Raw genomic sequence first — 6,000 nt, forward strand, 5'->3', positions numbered from 1 at the left:
TGAGGACGTCCCACCTCCTCCACCACCACCACACCATGTTCTTTAACGGGAGAAGAAGGGCAGCGTCCTGACTGTACATCACTGACTGAGCTGCTGCTTCACTGGGAAAAGGTAGCAAAGCACTCGGGCCCTTAGCCATCAGACTGCTCAACTCCCAGACACTGACCTAACACACACCCACTCTTACACACTCTCTCTGAGACACACACACACACAATCACTTTTTAGGCACATATCCTAAGTTAATTCTTCAGAATACTATATTTAATATAATCTCACAATGTTCTTAATAACATCTGCAATTTAACAAATGCCATATTCAATTTAACAAATGTCGTATTCTCGTATTGTTGCAGTGACTGCTGCCTCAGTAACAGCTGTGTTCATATATGCTATAAGTGCCTTTTAACTTAAATACACCACTCACACATCCACTCACTTAACGCAGCGCTAGGTACTGGTCAGTGTTGCCCTAAATGTTATTAATGTCTTGACTGTTCTTTTGTGTCCTGTAAGAGCAATATTCTGTTGGCCTGAGTATTGGACTGACAGTTAAATAGTTCTACCTTGACTTGCTCTACAGACTTACAGGGGATTCATGGCATGGTTTAATGTCAGATTAATGACCCAGCTGTCAATCCACATCACTTAACATGAGGACACCTGGCACTGCGGCCTAACTCTGCTGCTGTGGGACTTCAAGAGCTCTGCACCCCACCAGGCTGAAACTCAGAACCAGGTACTGGTCAAAAACTGGAGTGCCTGTACCTGGAAGACGTGCATTAATGCTTAGAGTCAGTTCACCGACACACAAGGAGAAGCCGTTTGTAGATCAGGCCCTGCAGAGTGGTGTGAGGGGGTTGCCAAGCCTAGACTGTGATAGGACAACATTATAATACACCAGGAAAGATAATGTTCTAACTGCGGACTCTCTACTCCTGTCTCACCAACACAATCTGCCACTACCCCACCAGGCAAGCAAGCTTGACACCACCAATAACACCAATGTGGTTATATGGGTGTCACCTACAATGCTCAGTCAGGGCAGAATACCCCACCTTTGGGGATATTGTTACCACGTTTTGTTAATGTTGTTCAACGTGGGTTGCCTGGACAGCTGACCTTTAAAAAGATTGTATAGTCTCAAAAGGGGCTAGAATTGTTTGAGATGCCTCCTTCATGTTAGGAATTAGAATCAAGCCACTCGATACAGCTCGGGCATAAGATACTTATATACTTACATATGTTTCCTATGTTAAAGGTAATTTAAATTGGCAATGAGTCAGCACCTTTTACTTTGTCTGTGCAGAGCAGCATTTAGGTGCAATGAAACAGGGACAGATTTTATGTAATATTTACTATGGCTTGCATTCATAAATAACACTAAGTTGCTTTGCCACACTAAGAGCAGAAAGGAGAGTGAGTAATGGAGTGAGTGAGCTAATGCTGCTGGTGGTCAGGCAGGTTCAACACACACGAGCTGCCCACACGACTCTAACACTTTATCCCGCTCGCTAACTCACTACTAACGGTTCCAATGTGCAGCACAGCTGGACCGACGGTGTTCGGGTGTTGCTGGACAGACTGGACCGACGGTGTTCGGGTGTTGCCGGACAGACTGGACCGACGGTGTTCGGGTCCCACCTGGTCTCACTCCGCTGGTGGGTTGATGACTAAAGTTAGCGTAGCAGCAGAACCGCTTACAAGCCCAATGTAGCACAAGCAGGGCCAGCGGAGCACTGGGAGTACTGGAGCACTGGGAGTACTGGGAGTACTGGAGCACTGGGAGTACTGGAGCACTGGGAGTACTGGAGCACTGGGAGTACTGGAGTACTGGGAGTACTGGAGTACTGGGAGTACTGGAGCACTGGGAGTACTGGAGCACTGGGAATATTGGTGTACTGGGAGTACTGGTGTACACGAGTACTGGGAGTACTGGAGCACTGGGAGTACTGGAGCACTGGGAATATTGGTGTACTGGGAGTACTGGTGTACACGGGGCTAACGAGGTCTGTCATATAAGCAGCAACACACCATCACGCTGTTCAACATTTGACTGACTTTAAACTACGATATAAACTATGAGCTCCGATAACTGATATAACGTGAACTACAGCTGCACAAACAGACCGGTCTAAAGTATCATAAACTCAAATAAAGTCCAACACGAGAACCAGAAACAAGTAAATAATCTAACAGTAGCACGGTTAGCGTGTAGCCGCTAGCCCGTAGCCGTTAGCCCGCTAGCCCGTAGCCGTTAGCCCGCTAGCCCGTAGCCGTTAGCTCGCTAGCCCGTAGCCGTTAGCCCGCTAGCCCGTAGCCGTTAGCTCGCTAGCCCGTAGCCGTTAGCCCGCTAGCCCGTTAGCCCGCTAGCCCGTATCCGTTAGCCCGCTAGCCCGTAGCCGTTAGCCCGTTGGCACGCTAGCCCGTAGCCGCAGTCGTACCTGAGATCCGGATGCGGGCCCAGACCACAGCGTCCCAACGTCCCGACACGACCCGACTCACTGCGGCAACGTCTTCAAAAACCAGGAACTTACCACTAAACGGACGTGTGTGACACCGATAACACAACCACCCCGCAGGGCCGAGCGGGTACGAGTCTCCGCCGCTGCGCTCGCTCCTATTACTGCCTGTGTTCACGTCCCCGTCCTGGACCAAACGAGCTGTGAGCGGAACCGACCCGGAACACACCGCAGGGGGGCGAGTTGCGCGTAGAGGGGGGGGGGGGTACACTTTATTTCTTTATTTACTCATCTGCCTCATGAAATAAATGGTCTTTGGTTACACACCTCCTGCCAAACAATATCTCGAATGAATCTATGAACCACAGTCACAGTTTTCCCCGTATCAGCCATTTCCAGTTAATTGTTGAAGAATGCATGAGCTTAGTAATGAACTGCACTATAATAATAGTAATACTACTGGACCGAACAAGGATCTGAAATGTAAAATGTAGGCCTACTAGTGCACTAGTTTTCCCAGCTTCCACTTTTCATTTTCTTGAATGTGTTTTCAGACATGGGTTTTGGCTTCAATTCTACTTCAGTCATGTCATGTTTTGAAGATGAGAATAGAGGTTTCTTTGTATTGTTGTCCTCCTCCCATATATATTATATATTAGTGTGCAAGTCTCTCTAAATTAAATGTCTTTAATAAATGTCTTTATATAGAAAATGGGTTATACCACAGACTTTGGTACAGGAGGTCAGGGATTGAATACCAACCACGGTCATCTCCAGTGTGGTCCCTTAGGTAAGGTCCTTTACGCTACACGCTACCTCACTTACAATGAGTTAGAAACGAGAGTCACATGGCTCGGATGTCTCCTGGATCAGGTCTGTGTCAGACGCTGGGAGAGCAGGGATGAAAAGTGGGACAAGTACAGCAGATAGTGGAGAACACAGGAATCCTACCAAAGGCAACCCGGTGTGACAGCATATACAGAAGATGTAGGGAAATATGGCTACTTTGATACCCAACATCTAGACTGAAACAGTAAGGTTTCAACATCTACAAGTGGCATCTGCTGTTATAACCTGTGATTGTGAAGTACCTGAAATACTGAAGATGTCATCGCATCACTACAGATTATCACTACAGTGACCATCACTTAAACCGTCGCGAATTGAACCGTACCGCGCCAAGCAGGCCCTAGTGGAAATGTGCCATTAGACTAACCAGTGATACTCACTAAGATATTTGAGATGCCTGGCTACAATATGAACAACATAGGGCAGTCGTGGCCTGGCGGTTAAGGAACTGGTCTTGTGACCGGAGGATCGTGGGTTCAATTCCCAGACCTGAGGCCATGACTGAGGTGCCCCTGAGCAAGGCCCTTAACCCTCAATTGCTCACTTGTGTAAAAAATGAGATAAAAATGTAAGTTGCACACTAGGCCAAGTTTTTAACACCCCTCTGCCCCAGAACCCATTGACAGCTGTATTTGGAATTCCGCAAACCTCTAATATGCTCGCCTCTGAAAGACGCGTCCTGGCTTTTACCACACTGCTTGCCAGACGTACTATTCTCTTCAAATGGAAGCAATCTTCTCCACCTACTCACAACCAGTGGCTCCATGAGGTGATTCGATACATTTACCTTGAGAAAATGCGCTCTTTTAAATCTGGGGTTCTTCAATCTTTTCAGGAGACATGGGGACCCTTTTTTATCGGTTCTTTATGACCAGAACTTCCTCCCGGTATGACGTTCCAGATATTCTTAGCTATTCTCCCCATGGAGGGGAATATAAAATTTGTGTTGTATCTGTTTGTCCAATGACCTGCAGTATAGACATGTAACTGGAATTCTACCTTTTGTATTTTTATTTTTTTATTTTAATTTTAATTATTATTATTTTTTGCTTATTCATTTATTTATTTTATTGTATTACTTTTCTGTTGCTGTTGTCTTTTTTGCTTGGAGGGGACGGGAGGGGGGTTGTTTGATTCTGGGGTAGGTTCTCTTAAGGGTTAAACAGTTTTTGTCATTTATCTTCTGTAAATACCAATCTTTATTTTTTCCCAGGTGTTCTGCGGTTTTGTATATCTGTGTTGTGTTATAACCCTGAAAACTAATAAACATATGGGTACAAAAAAAAAAAAAAGTAAGTTGCTCTGGATAAGGGCGTCTACCAAATGCCATAAATGTAAATGTAACAACATCAAGGAGCTTGGTCTTCTGTGGAGAAGGAGGTTGGGGGCCAAGGTGAGGACAACACGGAGAGAAGTTAGCCAGCTATCAGACATACAGAAAGGTGTGATGATGGCACCTGAGAAGTTCAACACTCGGTACTCTTGGTGACAGGATAACAGTGTAAGAATAGACCTGAGCAATACTGGAGAAGTATATGGGAGGAGACATCACACAACGACAGCGTGGTTGTTGAACCTGTGAACAGACCTCACCTCCTTGACCAGGATCAAATAACCATTTATGCTAACATTTGCCCAAGAAAAGGGCCTCAAGTATGGGAATCATGAAGAGGCCACATGGAAAGCAGATGTGTGAATGAGAAGAACAAGATGAACACCTGCACTCCACCAGTCATCAGATACCCTGCTGGCATTCCAGGCTGGCCATAGGAGACACGGGCCACTGCCATCAAAACAAGGAAACTACCCACATTGGGTTTCGTCCCAAATCCAGCACTCTGAGTGTACACAAAGTAGAAGGAGGGGGGGGGGGGCAATAATTAGTGAGCACCAGAGCTACAATCCAGGATGAAACATCAAAGATCCAGGAGTATGTTCCAACTGATGAAGTGTTTACTCAGACAGCATAGTAGCACTATGGCCATAGTTATAGTCCTGAGAACAGCTAAGATACTATGATACTATGCAGGACCATCACGTTTCAAGGACTCAAGCTTGAAGGAAAACAAACGGTCTGGAGGGGCAAGTGGGGGAATTTATATAAAGCTATTCACTTTTTTTAAGTCCATTTTTACGTGTCATACAAAAATCAATGCTTCGCACATAAAATGCCTTGAGTAAGTCACAGTGAGTTAAATGTTTAATGGTCTGCTGAGACCACGACATACATTACAGATAAGAAAATGACAGAAAGGAAAAATACCATGAGCTGACTTTTTATTAATGACAGCCTTCATCATACTTAATATTATTACACTTAATATTAGCTTCCAAACACATATTCTCCACACATTCCTCGATAAACAAAGGAAAAATTTGATAGGAAACATGTAGGCTGCTGAATTATTAATCTGAACTGGAATTCTATTAGCATTAAATATATTGATCTTTTATTAATACTTAAGAAGTGATTTCGATGAAGTGCCTTAAATTGCTTCCTCAAATGAACAAGTTTATGCTTCACAGAACAGGTCCACTACATGGAAGTGACCATGTTTATAACAGAATATCCGAGACCTCCAGGCCACTGGGTGTCAGTGTAATTCATAACATGAAAAACCATTAGAAGTGCATTTTGTCCGAGTAATCTGAGGAATTAACAATAACAAATAACTGTATTGTCACTGTG

The 6,000-nt window shown here is 44.8% G+C and overlaps 1 protein-coding gene across 5 annotated transcripts in view; it reads right to left on the reverse strand.

Moving 5' to 3' along the window:
* LOC143512535 (cyclin-dependent kinase 16) overlaps window positions 1-2,701 on the reverse strand; it is a 44,363-nt gene extending 41,662 nt beyond the window's left edge. For 2 of the 5 annotated variants that reach the window (XM_077002986.1, XM_077002985.1), the window contains exon 1: window positions 2,445-2,700. The gene's annotated coding sequence lies outside the window, so the exon portion shown is untranslated. Of the gene's footprint in view, window positions 1-2,444 lie in introns of all 5 variants that reach the window. The other 3 variants (XM_077002988.1, XM_077002989.1, XM_077002987.1) reach the window with 3 other exon arrangements.
* Window positions 2,702-6,000: the final 3,299 nt, after the last annotated feature.

This window comes from Brachyhypopomus gauderio, chromosome 4, assembly GCF_052324685.1.
Source record: "Brachyhypopomus gauderio isolate BG-103 chromosome 4, BGAUD_0.2, whole genome shotgun sequence".
Classification (NCBI taxonomy): Eukaryota; Metazoa; Chordata; class Actinopteri; order Gymnotiformes; family Hypopomidae; genus Brachyhypopomus; species Brachyhypopomus gauderio.